The sequence below is a fragment of the Helianthus annuus genome, chromosome 14 (assembly GCF_002127325.2).
Source record: "Helianthus annuus cultivar XRQ/B chromosome 14, HanXRQr2.0-SUNRISE, whole genome shotgun sequence".
Classification (NCBI taxonomy): domain Eukaryota; kingdom Viridiplantae; phylum Streptophyta; class Magnoliopsida; order Asterales; family Asteraceae; genus Helianthus; species Helianthus annuus.
The window spans coordinates 138713303-138735228 of NC_035446.2; the positions used below are offsets into that span (position 1 = coordinate 138713303).

General features: G+C 36.5%; 1 pseudogene; it reads left to right on the forward strand.

Moving 5' to 3' along the window:
- Nucleotides 1-279: 279 nt before the first annotated feature.
- On the forward strand, nucleotides 280-5067 carry LOC110907439 (annotated as a pseudogene).
- Nucleotides 5068-21926: the final 16859 nt, after the last annotated feature.

Sequence of the window (21926 nt, forward strand, 5' to 3'; positions counted from 1 at the left end):
GAGACGGAGATTAAGGAGACTTTATCTAGATAGTAAAAAATCTCCTATCTTACAAGGCAAATCCAGGGCTATGAACAGTTTACAATCTTCTTCTATTACAAGGTCCTTTCAATGTAACACACAAAATGGTAATTTTATACATTTGTTAATATTTACAAGTAATATTATATCCGATTTTCTAAATTGATATTTTGTCTAGGTGATTACCCATCTGCTTCAAACAACCAATCACTTTCAACAAGTGTCCGTCGCTTTTCTATTTCTCCAAACATAACAACAATGAATACAACTCCTATTTTACGCAAAACGTCTCCAAAGCTATCTACTGGTAAATCTAAGTTATTAGGCAGACAAAGAATTACATCTCCTATTCCAATGGTTGATTTGACTACAGATGCAGCGTTAGATGTAGATCCTTACAAAGGTGTTTCACCAGGTAGTCGCTTCATTTACATATTGTCGACATTATTTTGTATACCATTTTTTTATTTTTAAATACATCGCTTAATTTCATTTATTTTTATTTCCTGCTAATCTACAGATTACTTAGATCATGGGGACCAGTGTATTACGTGTCAAGTATGCAATGCAAAGTTTTGGGAAGTAGAAACGGCGAGAGGCAGAACCAATAATCGGAAGACAAGTTATTTTTTATGTTGTGGATATGCTAAAGTAGAGCTACCCGATTATAAAGATGCGCATCCAAATTATCAGAAACTGTTTACGTCTTTGGATAATGAAAGCAAGCATTTTTTGAAAAACATTCGCCGTTATAATTCTATGTTCGCTTTCACATCTATGGGTGGTAAGGTCGATCCGACTGTTAATAGAGGTAATGGCCCATTTTGCTACAGGATTAGCGGTGAAAACTATCATAGTATTGGAAGTCTGTTGCCGGAGAATGGCAATAAACCAAAGTTTTGCCAGCTATACATATACGATACAGAGAACGAAGTTTCCAACCGAGATTCTATATTTAGGTAAGTATCTTACAGTATAATTTGATTCAATTGTTTCTGAATTAATAATTAATATTTCATTTTTAAAAATTTTGTCAAAACAGTCGATCTAAGGAGTCGGATACATCATCTTCTGCTTCAGTTGATCGTCACTTGATCCAACATATCAAGTCTGTGTTAGACTCCGATAATGTATTGGTTAAAGTTTACAGGATGGTTAGAGATTGTTTTCATGACGATCCGCAGCTTACTCTTAAGGTACGTCTTATTGGAAGAAGGGACAAGGATGGTCGAATGTATAACTTACCAACATGTGGCGAGGTTGCTGCTCTAATTGTTGGAGATGTTGAAAACGCATTTGAGAACAGAGACATTGTTGTTGAAACTAAATCGGGGACTCTTCAACGAATTAGTGAATTACATCCTTCTTACCTTGCTCTTCAATACCCAATTCTCTTCCCGTATGGAGATGATGGTTACAGAGTTGACATCCCTCATAGAGGTGTCGTAGATGTAACCAACAAGAAGCGTCCAAATTGTACGATGAGAGAGTTCTTTTCGTATCGTATTCAAGATAGAGTAAACCAATTTTCTCTGATTCTAAATTCAAGGAGACTTTTCCAACAATTTTTGGTTGATGCTTATACGATGATTGAGAGCGAGAGACTAAACTACATACGTTTTCAACAAAAAAATCTAAGATCTGATACCTATGAAAGTCTCCGGAAATTGAGAAATAATGGTCAGCAAGATATATCTAATGTTGGTACACCTCTTATATTGCCTTCTTCGTTTACCGGTGGAGCTAGATATATGATGCAAAACTATTTAGATGCAATGGCTTTATGTAAATGGTTTGGTTATCCTGATTTTTTTATAACCATTACATGCAATCCCAAGTGGCCAGAGGTAAAACGGTATCTTAAAGACACCACTCTGAATCCAGAAGATAGGCCTGATATCCTGTCAAGGTTGTTTAAATTCAAACTGGATGCAATTTGTAAAGATTTAAAGGAGTGTCATATGTTTGGAAAAGCAGCAGCAAGTACGTATTGCAATCCTTTATTACTAAATATATTTTTTACATTTGCTTTTATTGATTTTAAATTATTTTTATGCAGTTATTTATACAATTGAGTTTCAAAAACGTGGCTTGCCTCATGCGCATTTGTGCTTATTCATGGAACCAGAAGCTAAAATTCCCACTGTTGACCAAGTTGATCCGTTCATATGTGCAGAAATTCCAAACAGAGATGATGACCCAGAGTTGTATACGCTTGTGAAGGATTTTATGATTCATGGACCGTGTGGTAATGCTAATATGAGCTGCCCATGTATGGTTGATAAACAGTGTTCTAAAGGCTTTCCTAAAAGATTTCAAGATACTACGACAATTGACGCCAATGGTTTCCCATTATACAGAAGGAGAGATGATGGAAGAACAGTTGTCAAAAACCGGATCGAGTTAGATAATAGAAGTGTTGTACCATACAACAAAAAGTTATTGAAAAAGTATCAGGCACATATAAACGTTGAGTGGTGCAACCAAGCTGGGTCAATTAAATATTTGTTTAAGTATATCAACAAAGGTCCGGATAGAGCAACAGTTGCTGTTTTGCATAGTGATAATCATAATGAACAACATGAAAAAGATGAGATTAAAGAGTATTATGACTGTCGCTATATCTCAGCATGCGAGGCATCATGGAGGATTTTTAGTTACGATGTAAATTACAGATATCCTTCTGTTATGAGGCTTCCATTCCATCTTCCAGGTCTCCAACCGGTTGTATTTGGAGCAGATGAAGACATCAATTATGTTCTTAACAGGCCATCTGTCAAGTGTTCTATGTTTCTGTCTTGGATGGAAAGGAACAAAGACCCTGATGACCATTTGGCGCGTACACTAACTTATGTCCAGTTTCCAACTTGGTATGTATGGAAGACTGAAAACCGTTGTTGGCAACCTCGGAAAAAAGGTAACACAATTGGCAGAATTCATAATGTTGCTCCATCTCTTGGAGAAGCTTATTTTTTAAGAATCTTGCTCAACAAAGTCAAAGGACCTAAGTCATATGACGATATCAAAACTGTTAATGGTCATGTACATGATACATTTCGAGATGCATGTTTTGCACTTGGTCTTTTAGATGATGACAAAGAGTACATCGAAGCAATTAAAGAAGCAAATGAAACAGCAACAGCTTCTTACGTACGAAATTTATTTGGCATGATGCTATTGTCCAATACTATGTCAAGACCGGAGATCGTATGGGAAAGCACGTGGAAATACATGACAGATGATTTCATCTACAGATATAGTAAACTACATCGTGTTGAAGGTACATTATCAAACTTTATAAAATCCATTTTGCTTTTTTAATTTTTTTCATACAAGGTTTAACTTAAATATCATACTCATTGTATCAGTATTTGAACATCTAACAGGTTTATCAATTCCAGACGATGAACTTAAAAATTACGCTTTGTTGGAAATTGAAAAGTTTTTAGGTATGAATAGCTCATCGCTACGCAACTTCTCAACAATGCCTTTTCCAGATTCTTCTTCCTTATCTGATCTCGACAATCGTCTGATTAACGAGGAGCGTACTTACGACGTATTAAGTCTCGCAGAGGAATATGTTAATCTGTTTAATATGTTAACTGAAGAACAAAGGTCAGTGTTTGAAGAGATAATGAAATCTGTTGATGGTAACACTGGAGGGATGTTTTTTGTTTAAGGTTACGGGGGCACCGGGAAAACCTTTTTATGGAAGACGTTGTCTGCTGCACTTCGGTCAAAAAGAGAAATTGTATTAAATGTTGCTTCGAGTGGAATTGCATCGCTGTTATTGACAGGCGGCAGGACTGCACACTCCAGATTTCGTATTCCTTTGAATCTTAATGAGGATTCGGTATGTCATATAAAAGCTGATAGTGATGTTGCTAAATTGTTGCATCAGACCAAACTTATTATATGGGATGAAGCACCTATGGTCCATAAACATGCGTTTGAAGCCTTGAACCGCACGATGAATGACATCTTCAATTTCGACACTTCGAGAAATTCTGAAACCTCTTTCGGTGGTAAGGTTATTGTTTTTGGTGGAGATTTTAGACAAGTACTTCCCGTTGTTCGAAATGGTGGAAGACAAGAGACGGTGAACGCATCATTAAGTTCGTCGTATTTGTGGAGTAAATGTAAGGTGCTAACGTTGTCAAGGAATATGAGGTTAACCGTTGGAAGATCTCCATCCGAGATTGAGGAAATAAATAGTTTTGCAAAGTGGCTTTTGGACATAGGAGAGGGAAATGTTGGTGGTCCTAATGATGGAGAAGCAACAATTGAAGTGCCATCTAATCTTATAATCAATGATACTTCCGACCCCATTTCCTGCCTGATCGAATTTGTTTATCCTTCAATTCTCGATAACTTTAATAGTCCTAATTATTTTAGTGATAGGGCTATAGTTGCGCCGAAGAACGAGGTTGTCAACGAGATTAACGATAGGCTGTTAGCGTTGTTTCCCGGTGAAGAAAGAGAGTATCTAAGCTCTGACCGTCTTTGTGCAACTGAAAATGTAAGTTCAATACAAGAAAGATTATACACACCGGATGTTCTCAATGGTCTTAAGGTTTCAGGCTTACCGAATCATCGGTTAGTGCTAAAAGTTGGTGTCCCAGTCATGTTGTTACGTAACATTGATCAAAAAATGGTTTGTGCAATGGAACAAGGTTGAAGGTTACAAAGTTGTATAACCGTTTAATAGAGGCTGAAATAATATCTGGAGCTAACATTGGTACTCGAACCTATATTCCCAGAATTACTTTAGTACCTTCAGACAAGAAGATTCCCTTTTCATTTCAAAGAAGGCAATTTCCGGTTGTTGTTTGCTTTGCTATGACTATCAATAAAAGCCAAGGTCAATCACTTTCTAGAGTTGGTCTGTACCTAAGACAACCGGTTTTCACCCACGGTCAGTTGTATGTCGCGTTATCGAGAGTTAGAACAAGAGACGGTGTTAAAATGCTAATACTGGACAAAGATGGGAAGCCTACAAATAAAACAACTAATGTTGTGTATAAAGAAATATTCAATGACTTATGATTTTTCATTATTACTTAATATGTATAATTTCAACATGAATATTTACTGAATGTTAATTTTTTTAATAAACGATTTGAAAATAATAACATTTTTTTGGCATTTGTTGTCTTATTACTCCTGTTATTTGCATTAATTTTAATTTTTGTTTATATATACACATATATAAATATATATCGTGAAAACCTTATTTCTGGTTTAGTCTTTCATAACTTCATGTTCTTTAGTATTTTGAAATCCATTTAAAAAAACCACGCTTACAGTTCCCTGTTTCCTTATTTTTCTTCCAAAAATTATCATTGCATCTCTCCAATCTATACATAATCACATCAGTCATTCCAAAATTACGAAGATCGGTGTTTTAATATAATTTATAATGATGAATTTTTGGGGATTTTCATACCGTCATTCTTCCTTAAACTCTAAACGGTTTATCTATCTACCATCGCCTTCATCATCTTCGCAATTTAGTTCGTCGTTTTTGCCTCCGGTAAGTTTATTACAGGTTCGATTCTATATTTTGTGAAGCTCTGATTCTTGATTTAGTAACTGATTTAAAGTTATTTACGGTTTATTTTATAAACCCTAATCTTTTTGCATCTTGATTTTTTAGGTCATAATGTTTATTGTAACTTTCTATTCATTTAATGTTGTTGTTTTAGTCATTATCTTTAACAGATTGCTTTCATTATGTTTGGATTTATATTCATATACCCGAAATCTTCGGCAATTAACTTTTGTTGATATGCACATCTTTAGTGTTATTTTTGTTTAAGTTGTTCTATTTTGATGATAACCAACTATTCTGTGTGATTTTTTTAAGTTTTTTTTTCTATTGAATGAATTAATTTTTGTCTGATTGAACAATAATTGAACCATACCATGTATCTTTGTATTTCTCATCACCTTCTGTTATTAAAGTTTTGTTTCATGATGTTTTTTTTCCAATTTAGGTTAATATACTGGTATACTCTGTATTTTGTTGTTTTTATTGACTTTTATTACATGCCCTTGCTACCACTTAAGTCTTTTAAGATTGATCAGTGCATATGTTAAAAGTATATTTGACGATTACTTGACGTTTTTAACATTTTATTAAATCAGTTAATGTTATGTCTATTATATTAAAGTAACTTTTACTATACAAAAGAGGCATGAATGCATTTATAAATCTCCAATTTTACCAATAATGTTAATCATACTGCCTTAATATCATTTGTTTGGCTTTCTAATTTACTTTTCGATGGATTTATAACTGTAATCTAGATATATGAATGTTCTTTATAAATATCTTTACAGATATGGAACGTGGTTTTTATGTTTACATCAAGGACAGAAAATTGGAAGAACAGGTTATACGTTTGTTCATAACGTGTTATATATTATTATATTGTTAAGTAACAATCTAAGTTTTATGGAACCGTTTAAGTAGCATTATATGTTCTTTTTATTATTTAATCACTTAAATGATTCTTGCAGCCTTTACCAGCTTGGTATAACAAGTTTAATGAATTAGATGGATATCCTATTGGTAATGTTTTCTTAATAACTGATGATAAAGCAATATTTGATGTTAAAATCAAGGAGTCTACGGACGGTTATTGTTTGTCAAACGGTTGGTCAACTCTTATAAATGTTCTTGAAGTAGACATTGGAGACTATGTTGTATTTGAACTTATGGATGTACTGACGTTTAGAATAACTCATTTTAAGAGTTATCCACACCCGGATCATGGTTCAAAGTTCCACATTGTTATGAAATACCCTGAGAACCAAAATCTGGTATGTTTTAAACATATATTTTTATTTTAAGTAAAGATTTACATTTTGTACTTATTCAATGTTTTATAATCAATTGCAGTGGGTACCGAGAGACTTCATGCAAGAGCATTTCAACGGTGATAATCTGTATGACGATTTTGTTATTGTTTTTGACAAAAACCACACGTGGACCGTTAGTATGAGTAGACTCTGGGATATGAACCATTTCTTTGTTGATTTTACTCAAGTTTCCAATGATCTATGTTTAGTATCTGGCGATGTTATTGTTTTTGAGTTGGTTGATCAATATGTCTTTAAAATTAAACTGTTCCGTACTAATGGTCTTCAGTCTCTTAGTCCCGACCTTGCCGTACCAGTGGTTGAATCCATTAAGCAGGAGGTCCTAAACTTTTATTTAGACCGTGGCTTTTATATTCTTATTGCGGACTCCTCAAAATCCGAACAGGTAATTGTTATTTAATTTATTGCTAATTTTTAATATGTCAAGCGTATTAGCATTAACTAATGTAATCCCTGTTTTTAATTTACAGTCTCTTCCTTTATGGTACAATAAGTTTGACAACTTGAAGGGCTATCCGATTGGTACTGTACTTATGACAAATCAAGAGGGCAATGAGTGGACTGTTTGTGTTAAATCTACTGCTAATGGTTATTGTTTCTCGAATGGTTGGTCTGCTATGGTTCGTGATGTTGGTCTAGAGGATAACGATGTTATTGTTTTGCATGTGGTTGATGATCACAAGCTAAAGTTCACTCATTTTAAGGCTGATGGTCTTTCCTGTGTTAAGAACAAGTTTTATGTAAAGATGTTATTTCCCGAGAACGCTAACTTGGTAAGTTATACTTTTGCTACTTATGATAAATAACCAACTCAATTTTTTTATTGACCATTGCATTTATTGTGTATTCAGTGGTTGCCAAAGGAGTTTATGAACATGTATTTCAAAGCAGACACATTGGACGATAACTTTTCAATTCGTTTTGGTAGTACATACATGTGGACTATTAAAGTGAATAGGCTTTGGGGATCCGATTACTTCATTCATGATTTCTCACAAATCACCCAAGATCTTCATCTCATATCAGGTGATGTCATCTTTTTTGAGTTGGTTGCGAGACGCATTTTCAACATTATGCTTTTCCGTCCCAATGGAATACAATCTGTTTTTCCCGAGTTTGCAAATAGTGTTTGTGTTCAAGAAGAGGAAGACACGGAACAAATGGATGTTAGTGAAGATTGCATACTCGACACGGGAAATCAAGACACGGAAGATGAGTATGTAGACGTTGATCCTGTGCCCATCTTTATTGCCGATCCTGTCCTGGAAGCAGACGTGGTTGACGTTCCACACATTCCGGCAGTTGTTGATGAAGGCAACGTATACGAACTAAGATGGTGTCTATCTTTTCGTTTTGTAAGTGTTTCATAGTTGAAATGCTTTATTTTTTATATTATGTAAACCTTTCAGTGTTTATATTTTTATTTAAAATTCTTTATTTTTCCTTACTTTAATGCAGCGTATCCCAAAGGACTTTGCAGCAAATGTAGATTTCTCGGTCCTTGATGAGATGTTGCTTCAAACTGAAGACGGTTTTTCAATGACACTCGGGATCCGTCAGGAAACGGCACGTGGGATACCTCGGTATGCTTTCAGAGGATGGCGTAACTTCATGCTGCAAGCTGGGTTGGAAAATGGAGCTGAGTTTCTGCTTCGATATTTTAGGGATCAAAACATGTTGCAAATTCTTAATCCGGACCACTGAACGATGTGTTTATTGAAAGATGTCGTTAGAAGTAAACATATAATATCGTTACCAACGCTATCCTATATGTGGTAACAATTTTGGAACAATTATTAACTATGTTTTGTTTAGCAATGTTTAACCTGAAATGAACATTATGTTGATGTAGTTTTGGAACGTATTAAAGTGTCTCAAAACATTAGGTTTAACAAAGCACGATTTACGTTTTATAGTTTTAAATTGGTTGAATTTTTTTATTTTGTTAAGCCACCCGCGAAGCTCGCGGGTTCTTAGGCTAGTTTATAAATAATTCTAGTCGTCAAGAGAGGGGAACATCAGCTTAGGGACGGCACATTATTAGACGCAAACAGGAGAGGGACGAATTGAAGGGAGTGGCTGCCATCTTGAATATTTTTAGAGGTTCGCAAATTTTAAGGAGAAGGAAAGCTGATTGGTTCGAGGGTTCAAGACACGATCAAGATTTATTCTCGGGTTTGCAAATAATTAATTTATTAGTTTCGATATACTTTTTGTTATCAAACTTGATACTATGAATTGTTTGTTATTTGAGACTTGTTTCTTGTTCTTGGTTATGTTCCTTGGCTAATTTTCTAAACTACCTAGGTTATGACAATAGTTAAATAAAGTTTGGTTCCTTATTCGATTTTTGGCGTGGTTGTGGATTTTTCTTGTACTGTAAAAGCTTTGGGAATTTAACTTGGTGCATATGCGTGCTTGTGATTGTTTGATTATTGTTTATTGCTTCGTTCGATTCTTGGTGACGGTCTTTATCACATAATAGAGTTGGGCTAGGGTTTTAGGTTTTGGTGAGTGTCTATATCACATAATAAATCTCTAATCCTTTAGGGTGAAAATCTAGTAAGTAAACTTAGAAACAATATTCGGTAATTTAATAAAATCAAGTGTTCTACTAATCTTGTCGCTGTGAGGCTCGAGGTTATTAATAGGTCTCGGTTTGGTTATAAGTCCTTAACATTCCATTGTCTATTAAACCAAGATTAAAACTCGTAGTTGCTTTAGACGTTCGCGCTGTGAGGTAGAGCGTCTTATATAGGCACTTTCAAGAAATTAGAGGACTGTGAGGAAATCTAGAAAACCGGTGAGCGTAACAGCCTAGGTAGTGCCACAAGAATCGCCTTGAGAGTGTTTGAGGGGCTTAGTGGTGTCTTAATAGGTTTAGTATCCAAAGATCCCGGTTCCATACCACACAATTATCGAATAGAAATCCATTCTGAGTTAAACTTGCGTCTAGCCTAGGTAGTCTTCATCGCCTTTGGTCAAAGTCTTCGTCCACATTCGTGTTTAGTCTTTTCTTTGATTTTTCTAGTTTAATATTATATTTTTAGGATATTTAGAAAACCCCCCCAATCAAATAAACAATTAGTTAAAGTTCGTGTCAGTCTAAGTCTAGATAGAGTCATTAGCGTAATTAGTAGAGTCTCTTGGGTTCGATACTCGGACTTCCTTAGGCTATACTGCATCGATCGGTACACTTGCCGGTCGTGTGGTTAAGGGTTTAGAGAGTCTTAGTTTTATAAATTTAAAACTTAGAGAGTCTAGTTTAGGGTTTAATTTAGTTAATTTAGTTAAACCACTTTTAGCACATCAAGTTTTTGGCGCCGTTGCCGGGGACTCTTTGGCGATTGCGTTAATTACTTTGTTTGGACTTGTTTGACATATTACGTGCTATTTGTTCGTTTGTTTGAGTCGTAGGAGTCTAATTGTCCGTGACTTTTATTTTTCTTGAGTCTTGTAAATATGTGTGAAATTTGTGGAGGACCTCATTTTACTGTTAATTGCCCACAATATGAGGGGTCCTCTGTACGATGTTACGCTAACCCTTTTATGTGTCAAAATTGTGGTATACCTCACATCTCTATATTTTGTCCATATTTCCCGAGGTACTCCACACGTTACGCTAACCCTTTTGTGCAGTCACAACCATATTTTTCACAGGGGTATTCTTTGAATTATTATGATAATCAGCCATATTACGATGATCCGTATCAGCAACCACAAGATAGCCAGGGTCAGTTTAGTGGCTCAGGAGGTCAGTTCGCTAGTGGGGGGTCGACTCAGGAGAGTCAAGCCAGTGACAAGGCCTTACAGGGTAGTTTGAGCAGGATGGAGGAGATGTTCGCTCAGATGATGACGCAGTATCAGGCGTTCGCTAAAAGTCAAGAGCAAATTAATAAAAATAAAGAGTCTGCTTTATTAGATCAACAGTCTGCTCTATTAGATCTTCAACATACAGTAGATGACATTACTAGGAGATTGAAAGAAGAGGAAAAAGCGCAAAAAGTCCAACCAGAACAGCCAACGACTGGGTATACATATGATGCGGAAGGTAACTACCTCGGTTACATGCTTTCTACTGGGGAATTAATCCCAACATTTCCAGAACTGGGGAAAGAGCTGCCATATGAGGAGTGGTCAGATGAAGAGATCACTTCAGTTACGGAGACGAAAATGGACGAAGTCCCACCTCCGGTTCCACAGGTTTCGATTATTAATTACTGGAGTGACTCGGATGATGAAATAGACGAAGAAGAATGGGCGGCGTATCAAAGGTCGTTAGTGAAGAAAAAAATAATTGAAGAAGAAGTGGAATTGGGGGATTCCACTGGTTGGTGTTTGATGAAGTGGAAAAAGAAAAAGTAATGGAGGAGTAGGGATGACAATGGGTCGGGTTTGGGACGGGTTTAGTAATCCCAAACCCAAACTCGGTTAGATAAGCTTGTCCCAAACCCATCCCAAAACCCGTCGGGTTTCTAGCGGGTAAATACCCATCGGGTATCGGGTATACCCGTGGGTTTCGGGTAAACCCGTTAATTTAAAAAAGATTACTTGTTGGGTATACTCATCTCAAAACCCATTGGGTATTTATCGGGTAACTACTAACCGGTTACATTTTGTATTGTCAGTATGAAAATATATATCAAATAACTACAATGTATACGGGATAGAATACCTATATATGTAAAAAATGGATGTATCATATATATACATATTTAATAATATAAAAGAAATTATATCGGGTATATAATCGGGTAAACGGGTACACTTTATCGGGTAATTGGGTCGGGTAAACGGGTATATCACTAGATCCCAAACCCGTCCCAAACCCGCGAAAAAAATAAAAACTATTCCCAAACCCGTCCCAAACCCGATTAGCCAACCCCAAACCCGTCCCAAATGTGTCGGGTTTCGGGTTTACCCATCGGGTTCGGGTTTGATTGCCATCCCTATGGAGGAGGAAGTGGATTTAGGAGACTCCCTTGAGTTAATGTTTGGTACAGAGGAAGAAATTGAAGAGGTTGAAATTAAGTCGTCTGGGGAGGATGAGTTTTTAGAGTTAGAATTAGATGGTTTACCGGTCTATGAAGAGGTAGGAGTGTTGGATCCTGATGGGGACATAGCATACTTTGATGCCCTACTTGAAGGTGAATCGACAGAGGTGATCGAACCTGCCCCAGACGAAGAGACTAAGTGTGGGGATCATCATGCGAGAGTGGTGGAAGAAGAAGAGCACCACAGCTGGCCCGTGGAAGTATTAGTGATAGATGAAACTAAAAAATCAACAAAACCACGGGAGAGGGCAAAGAAACGAAAAAGAAAAGATCAAAAACGGAAGAGGACCGAAGGGTTAAACAAGAAGAAGAAGGAAAAGCCTTTGAATTTCAAACATGATCAGTCTTCTCACTACATGCCACGCATTCGGTTTCTTCCAGGTAAGTTTAAATTTTGGTGGTCTGACCCGTTTAAATTTTTTAAAATATTTTATAATTCCACTAATAATTTTTTAAGTATTTTTGAGGATCGGGTGGAATTGAACGGGTTAGATAGGGTCCAAGTCAAAGAGAAGCCTCCTGATTAAATTCAAGTGTGGGGAGGTTTTGTAGAGTTTGTATAGAGTCGTAGTTTTTGTATATTGAGTCTTATTTAGTGTTTTTGAGTCGTTTTTTTAGAGTCGGTACTGCTTTGGTTTTTGCTTGTTTTTGTTTATGCAGGTTTGAATTGTACCACCCGTACTCAATCTCCATTCGGGTGATTTTGGAGCTGCTTATCAAATTCCATGCATTTACCAAGTGTACTAGTCAGTGTCAAAGCCGATCGCGAATGAAATGCTATACGATCGAGCTGGATTGGACGAGACCATGGGAGCATACGTATTATTTAACCAGCTAAGTCCTTTCCATTTATGCCCTTGTGTCTTTTTATTTCTTATTTATTTTTAGTTTTTTTGAGTCGGTTTCCATCCTACATTGAGGGCAATGTAAAGTTTAAGTGTGGAGATGGGAAACTATCGTTTAGTGTCTAGTTAGTAGTGTCTTGAGTCTTAAAAAAATTGAGTTAACTGCCATTTTCGTCCCTGTGGTTTGGTCACTTTGGCCATTTCAGTCCATTTTTCAAAAATGCGCCATTTTCCTCCCCGACGTTCTGGAAAGGTGCCATTTCAGTCCAAAAATCATAACCCAGTTAAGTCGGTTAGTAAATAAGGACTGATTGTGTAAATTTGTAACATAAAGGACCATTTAAGTAAATATTAAACACCACCACCACTAGCCCTGCCACCACCACCACTCCGCTGCCACCACCGCCACCACCGCCACCACAGCCCAGCCACCATCACCACTCCGCTGCCACCACCGCCACCGCCACCACAGCCCTGCCACCACCACCACTCCGCTGCCACCACCACCACTGCCATCACCACGACCACACACACTCTCTCTACTCTCTCTCTCTCTATGCTCTGCAATCACCACCACCATCACCTTTACCTCTCTACTCCGGTGACCGGAGTAAATCCGACCATCTTTCTGACACCCCACACCCCCATGTGTTAATCTTCTGTTTCTGTCGATCTGGGTCGAATTGAACAGACATCTGAAGTTCCTTAGATCCCCACAAACATTTTACACCCCTCACAATGCTCAAACACATCAATTTTAGCCGGAACCGAACCTGCAACTTCGCCGGAATCTTCACAGTGGCCGGAATCAGTCAACACGTCATTCCAGCCGTTAACGGTTCGTTTTTCTTGTTCCGGTTCATTCGTTTATACTTGTACAATGTTTGCACCAGGTTAATTGGAATATAACCTGATTTTGGTCGTTATTTTGAGTCGTTGACTTTCCTGTTTGACCTTCTGTTGACCGCTTTGGGGGAGATGACACTGTTGACATCTGTGAGAGTGGTGGTGGCAGGGCTGTGGTGGTGCGGTGATGAACGACAAATTCATCATCATCATCGCCTCTATTAATATTTGAAGGAAGCAACAGTAACAGCAGCAACAACATTATCAGCAACAACATTATCATCAACAAAATTGGTGGTGGCGGTGGCAGCGGAGTGGTGGTAGTGGTGGCAGCGGAGTGGTGGTGGTGGCGGTGGCAGCGGTGGTGGTGGTGGTGGTGGTGGCAGCGGAGTGGTGGTAGTGGCAGGGCTAGTGGTGGTGGTGTTACAAATTTACACAATCAGTCCTTTATGTTACAAATTTACACAATCAGTCCTTATTTACTAACCGACTTAACTGGGTTATGATTTTTGGACTGAAATGGCACCTTTCCAGAACGTCGGGGAGGAAAATGGCGCATTTTTGAAAAATGGACTGAAATGGCCAAAGTGACCAAACTACAGGGACGAAAATGGCAGTTAACTCAAAAAAATTAAAATAAAAAAAAAAAATTGAAAAAATTAGAAAATGTCTTTTGAATAAAGAAGTTTGCAAACTAAGAAACGGAAAATGATAGAAAAATCGGGTTTTTGTTCGGGTTCAAATAATAATAATATGAGATAATAAAAATTGAGCTTGTGTCTAGTTTGGGATGTGCGGGTAGGCTCGGTTCGGTTTTAAGTTCCTTTGATATTAAATATACTTAATACTCATCTAGGGAGAGTGGGGAAATTGAAACCGCCAATAATAGTATAAGGGATGCCGTTATAAGCTAAGATCGTTAGAGTTTTTGGTCATTATCTCGTTGAAAAAGAAAAAAAAAAGAAAGAAAAAAACGAGCTAGAAACTAAATGAAAGTAGCCATTTCTATGTAGTCTGTGGTTGGGGATAGCGACTCTACAGCCGGATTACCGCTAGGATGTGTGAAATCGACCTTGCAAAATAAATAAAAATTACCGAAGCCTAAGTAATCCGAGTTGGGGATAGCGACTCTACAGCCGGAATGCCTCTGGGTTAGGGAAAGCAACGTCTACGCTCGAAAAAAAAAATGAAAAAGTGATGAAAAAAAAATGGAAAGAAAAGGAAAAAAAATAGATTTGATTCTAAACTCTCTTGATCTTGGTATAAAACGGTTAGGAAATAACTCAGTGGTTGTTCCTTTTGTCCTATAAGCTTGAGGTGGGAATAGGTGGACTTGCGATTCTTAACGTGAGACCCTAGGTGGATTGACCATAATTGAACTAAATTGCATGATAAGGGCTTGGAACCGGGTTTGGGTTTAAGAGGATCAAAATACTTGCAATCGCGGCTAACACAAGTTTCGGTTTTAATAAGTAATTTAAGCTTTTGTCCCGTTCGACTATTCCGACTATGATTTCGTTTGCATAATTCTTTTTCGGGGACGAAAAAAGGTTAAGTGTGGGGATATTGAAATATATATATATCCATTCTAGATGATATAAATAAAATAACGGATTGTATCCGAAATACGAGTTCCGACGCGAAATGTTATGCGTTGGAACGAATAAAATGATGAAAACCATGTTAATGGTAATAAGGGATTTGAAATGGAAATTAGTCATGAAATGACATATACAAAAGAGTTTTTGGAATGGCTACTTAGTAAGATAAGCCTAATCGAACAATAAGGGTAAAATGGTGATTTGATCACATATGGTTGGAATAAAAGTCGAAGTTCGAACGACATCATATGGCATAAGCCATGTTGGGTCGAACTCAAAAGAAATGAATTTAAAGATATAATCACATGGTGAAAAATCCGAAATGGGTCAAATGGTGATTTCAACACCACTTGACAAATAACGACTAACAAGTATTTGTCGAGTACAATGCTCACAGGGTAAATCGGCTTATGGAAATCTCATTGCTAGGAATTAGCAAATCATTAAGGCAAGATATTAAACGGGTCAATACTTCGACCCGAGCCAGGTACGCGTAAACAAGATTTAGTTAATATGCGGGTTTGGTCAAATATTTAGCAAAAGTCATTCGTCGTAAAATGAGGGACTAGAGTTGACCAAAGCGCCCTTGAAGGGTAAATCGGGCAAACAACCCATATGGGTTGTTTAGGAACTTGCATTTTGATTAGAGAATCATTAAATATGGATACAAGATATAGGTATAAACATTCGTGGAATCAAATACCTAAAATGGGTCAGTTGCGTAAAACGACTAACCGAATGATAAATTTGGGTTAACGGGTTAGATATGCTAAATATACCACAAAAGTAGTTGTGGTAGGACCTAAGCATATATTTTAGATGCGGAATAACAAAGTGTGAAAAGAAAAGAACTAGTTTAGACTAAATGGCTTAAATACCCTAAACGGGTCAAAATGTGGATTTTAAGTAATAAGCCGAATGCTCAAAGAGTTAGATTTTTATTAGTTTGAATGTCGGATTTTAACTCCATGTGATGGAGAATTAAATTACGGACGCGTAGGAAAAAGAATCGCCTAAAACGGACTAGTAGATAAAAAGTTATGGTCGTTTAAAGTTCGATATTTGTTGAATAATTGAGCTGGGCAGAAAATGCAGGTTCAGAAACGGAACTGCTGGAAAACCGACTCCCCCACGCCACGCGACAGGATCCAGGGGATCTGGTGCAACACGCAAGAGCCCTCGCGACACGCGACAAAGTGAATGGGATCTGGCGCGACACGCGACAGACTCAAATATGAAATTTTATTTTATTTTTGATGGTTTGATGCTAGGACTTATTTATGCATATTTTAACAATGTCAAAACTAACTTTTTAAGTGGTTTTGACTCCAGGTGAGTATGATAAGCATCCGGACGACGATCAAGCAATCTAGTGAACCGAACACATGTCAAATGAAGCTTCCGCAATAATTTTATTTGGTTTTTGTTTTAAGTGATCAATGTAAACACTTGGAACTATATTTTGTTTACTTTAAACACGTATGAACTTTGACTTGACAAAGTTTTCAAAAAGTCACATTTTTCATATAAAATGTGTAATTATGGTTATAATCCTATTAAATTGAGACGGATGTTACATAAAACACATTCTATTCCGGTCTTCGCCTAATCGTGCGTTCGAACCGTATCTTCCATTAAAACTAACCGGTCTAAGCTTAGGCTATACTAAAGACCCGTTAGGATTCTAATAGGTTATTATAAACCTTCGTTCTAGAATAGGAGACCCGGTGAAAGCTACCCGCACTTGCTATTTGTGATTGATACTTGTAAAGGTAAATACTTTTAACTTAATTTCCCTTATACGGGCTTGGGGTACGGTATATAGAATACCGCTTGGTGCGGCATTAAATCTTTAATGGAATAGAGATTAAATAATTGATATGCGCTGTTTTGAAATGCTTTGTTTGCTTAAAGCCTTTGGGGGGTTAATGACCATGTCCCGGATATCCCTGGCATCATCTTACGAGATGGCCACGACCTGAGCACGGTCTACGGATCGGGCTACTGAACGCATGAGAAACATGTAATTCGTTTACAAGTATTATATTCAAATAATTATCCCAAGTTATAAAAGTTTGTGCATCGTGCATTCAAATCAATTTTTATTAAACTTTTCAAACTGTGTCGGTTGAATGTATTTACCAGTGTAAACTGACGTATTTTCTCAAAAAGGTTAAGTGCAGGTACTAAGCGAACTAGGCTGGCTTTCTCCTAGCGTCCACAATAAGTCTCGCAAGCTTGGATGTCAAAACTGTTGAACAATATTTCCTATTTATTTTTGATCCCCCTGTGGATTATTTTCAACTGTTTGTGATACATGATATTGCAATATTATTTGGTTGAAATATATCTAGCTTTTGCTTCCGCTGTGCATTTAAATATTGTGTTGTTTGACTGTAATGTTACTAACTACATCACGATAATCCCCCACCGGGCCCACCGGTGAAGTGTGTAAATATCAGGGTGTGACAGTGCCACGGTTGATGATTGCAAAAATTTTAGGAAGCAAATTAACAACTATATAGGAGAATATGATGCTGATATGGTGACTAATAGGATGACTGATTAAAAAAAAGTATTTAGCTGATTATTCGTTTGAATATTCTGTTGATGATGACAAACGTTTAACTGGGTTGTTCTGGGCTGATGGTTTATGCAAGCTTAACTATATGGAATTTGGGGATGTGATATTCTTTGATGCAACTTTCAAGACGAACAGGTTAGTGTTTGAAGACAAACATGTTCTTTTTACTATTTTCGCATGTTATATGTCTTCATGAGCTTGTTACATCGCATGTGTAAAAGTGGTGCTGAATATATCGCATGTTATACTTTTTGTTTTCGCATGTTTTTTTTTTTTTTTTGTAATTCGCATGGTTTCAACGTGTTTTCGCATCTGTTGTTCAGGTACAAGATGGTGTTTGTCCCGTTCACTGACATTGACAACCACCATCGAAATGTAACACTTGGAGCTGGGTTGTTGGCATCAGAGAGCATTGAATCATATAAATGGCTTCTGAATTCATTTTTAAAGTCATTTGGTCAGCAGCCAAAGGTTGTAGTGACTGATCAAGACCCTTCTATGAAACAGGCTATTGAGGAGGTTTTCCCTATCATCAGACACAGATTGTGCATGTGGCACATAATGAAAAGAGTGGCAGATAAGGTATAGCATGCTATATTGTTTTCTGTTAGCGTTATTTTTTTATATTATATTTTTTTTGTTATAGGTTGATATAAAAAGCATTTATTGTTATAGGTTGGACACGAGTTGTGCAATAACGATGAGTTTAAAAGGAGGATGTGCGACATTGTATGGACTGATTCGATTGAGCCCAAAGAATTCGAGAGACATTGGAAGTTGGTGATGATTGAGTTCGGTCTCACAGAAAACAAATGGATCGATGATATGTTTGTGATGAGATCCATGTGGATTCCGGCTTTTTACCGACATGAGCCAATGTCGGGACTTATGAGAACAACCTCAAGATCAGAGAGTGAGAACCATTTTTTCTGCCAGGTGGCTAATTCACAGCTCACTCTTGTAGAGTTTATGAATCATTTCGACGGTGCAATGGATGTCCAACGTTTTAATCATAGAAAGAACGATCATATTTCAAGATATACCGAGCCTTCTGATTGGAGCGAAACTACTTTGTAAAAAGATGTTGCTAAGAGATTCACCAGATCTATATTCTTTGATCAGCAAATAGAGATCTATGGTACAATTTCTGAATGTCTGCCCATGGAGACTAAAATAGAGGGTCCACAGATCAGGATAATGTTGAAGGACTTTAAAGCCCATTGAGATGGTTCATTGGAGGTATTATAGCATATTTATTTAAAACATGCGATTTGTTGATAACATACATGCGAATTGCTTTTTTTTTTCAAATCATTATATTGCAATATGCGATTTTGATTTTTTATCATGCGATTTTTAAATTTATTCATTTGCATGATTTTTTAGGCATGCGAAATTGTTATATTATACATGCGATTTTAATTGTTATATATATATATATATATATATTGTTTTTCCTAGGTGTGGTTCAAGAATCTTGAAGATGATGTAACTGCACAGTGTAGTTGTTTGCGTTTTGAGCAGTATGGGCTGCTATGCAAACACATTTATTTTCTTTTCAAGATGTTTGGTGTTAAAGAAATACCAAACAAATATGTTATGAAGAGATGGACGAAGGATGTTGTGCCGAATGAGTTAAATGTTAAGTACAATCTAAATGTGGGTGGCAAGGATGTGCATCACAAGGCTAAACGGATTGCTCGTGAAATCATCCACACAGGGGAGTATTTGGTTAGTAATTTGATTTCCGACCTTGATCAACTTGTTTTAGTGAGGGATCAAATGATGCAGCTTAAAGAGAGAGTTGATCAGAGTCGAATAACCAAGCAATTTGATCCAAAATTTGACCGATTTTCAAAGTTGATTGGTTATCAACAACCAGTAACTAATGCTCCTCCTACTGTCCGTGTGCCGGCTGGTATAAGAAACAAAGGTCGCGGCTCGCATAAAAGGATTAAATCTAAGAAGGAACAAATGATCAGCCGCAAGGGTAAAAGGTCAAGGACATGTAGCGTATGTAATGAAAAAGGTCATGACATTCGGACTTGCGAGGAGCTGAAAGCCAAACAACAAGGTAAACAGCAAAAAAAGAAGAAGAAGGGCATCCAGATCGAAAATATTGCCAGAGACAAAGACAATGAGGTCGAAGACGAGAAGAGGAAGATGAGTTTGAAGATTACAGTAGTGACGATGGATCTGAAGAAGAAGACCAGTGGGAGGAGGTTTCGGAAGATGATGAGGATGAGTAGTTTTTTTCTAAATGGACATGCGAATTTATACGAAACGCATGCGATTTTTGTATTCATCTGTTTATATCAGTTTTCATGCGATTATACATTTTAAATATGCGATTTTATAATCTTCAGTTTATAATCATTTTACATGCGATTTGTGAGTTATCTTGTTTTTGTTATGTGACAATGATGGCTATATCATTCATGCCATTTAATATTAAGAGCAAACATAATATGTGTTCAAAACATGTACCCAAAATATAATAATAGTTATTGTCTAACACAGCCACAAACACAAAACGATTAAAAAGAGATTTTAGTTACTTGAAGCAAATACTTTGTCACGTTCAGAAGAGCTGAACTCCATCTTCTCCTTCACAGTGTTCAGAGCATCTGTCAGGAAAGAGAAGGCTAAGTCATCAGCTCGAGATTGCTCTTTTATGTGATCCAAAGCTTTGTCTCTGAAGCTTGATGGTGGTTCTTGAAGTAGCTTTTCCCATACTGCTTGATTTTTCTTGATTTGTTCAAGAATTTTGCCATGCACATCAAGAACCAGATGAGAAGAGGTGACATCAGTGCTTATTTCTGTCAACGTGCGAGTTGACAATAGCTCTTTGATTGCAATGTTTTTGATTTTTTCTATATCTTCAGATGCCATTTTTGTTTGGTATGTGTTTTTGTGTGTGTTTTATTTGGTCTTCTATTTCTTAATATGGAAGGTAGTTATCTAGGTTTTTTATATTAATATAGTAAATTTATTATATAGGTAGGGTGGTAAGTTCAGTAGTATTTATTGTAAAATGATCATTACATGTCAAATTACAGTCACATCGGTAATAAATTAAGTTTTTTTTATATAAAATACTACTATTTTTAGTTTTTAAATCCGTAATTTGTTTTTTTTTTCATTTTTAGGAGAAAGCAATTTTAATTTTTTTTGCATTGTTTTTATTCAAAATCGCATTTGAAATGGGAAACAAATTCGCAAACTGTAAGAAACCTAAATATAATTATCTTTTTTTATCATATCGCATGTGTACAAGCTGAAATCTCACAGTATATGAAATTTCAAAGAATTCTTAACTTTTTTACTGAAATCGCATGTGCATTATCATGAATTTGCACAGTATATGAAATTTCAAAGAATACTTAACTTTTTACTGGAATCGCATGTGAATTATCATGAATTCGCACACTATATGAAATTTCAATGAATTCTTTTTTCATTGAAAACGCATTTGCATTGTCCATTAATTCGCACATGATATCACAACCTGCATCATCTTCTTCGATAATCAGTACATCGATTTGTTTCAGTTCAGAATTTCTAAATTCATCAGAAGTTCATTTTCACAGAAGGATTTGGTGAATAGGAATCGATCGATTTTTGATTAATTGTTATAATTTCGATTTCGATTTTGATTTTTATACTCCTATGTTATGATTTTTGAGGTTTTGTTTGCTGATTATCAGGGGTTTTGATCTCGCATTTGACGATTTTAACCTTGGCGGTTTCTTTTTATTAATTTTAATTTGATAAATTTAATAGTAAAACACGTTGTTTAAATGAGATGATCTAACGGTTGTGGATGAAGCGTACATAATGTACGATTAGGCTATTTGTATGATAACCGGCCTCTCTCTCTCTCTCTCTATATATATATATATATCTCTCTCTCTCTCTCTCTCTATATATATATATATATATATATATATATATAGAGAGAGAGAGAGAGAGAGAGAAAGAGAGAGAGAGTTTGGTTAACGTACAAGAGCTCTTATCCTACATTACGCACGCGATCATCTCAGCCGTCAGATCTTCATCCCACATTGAAATCGCATATTGGTTTTTTAAC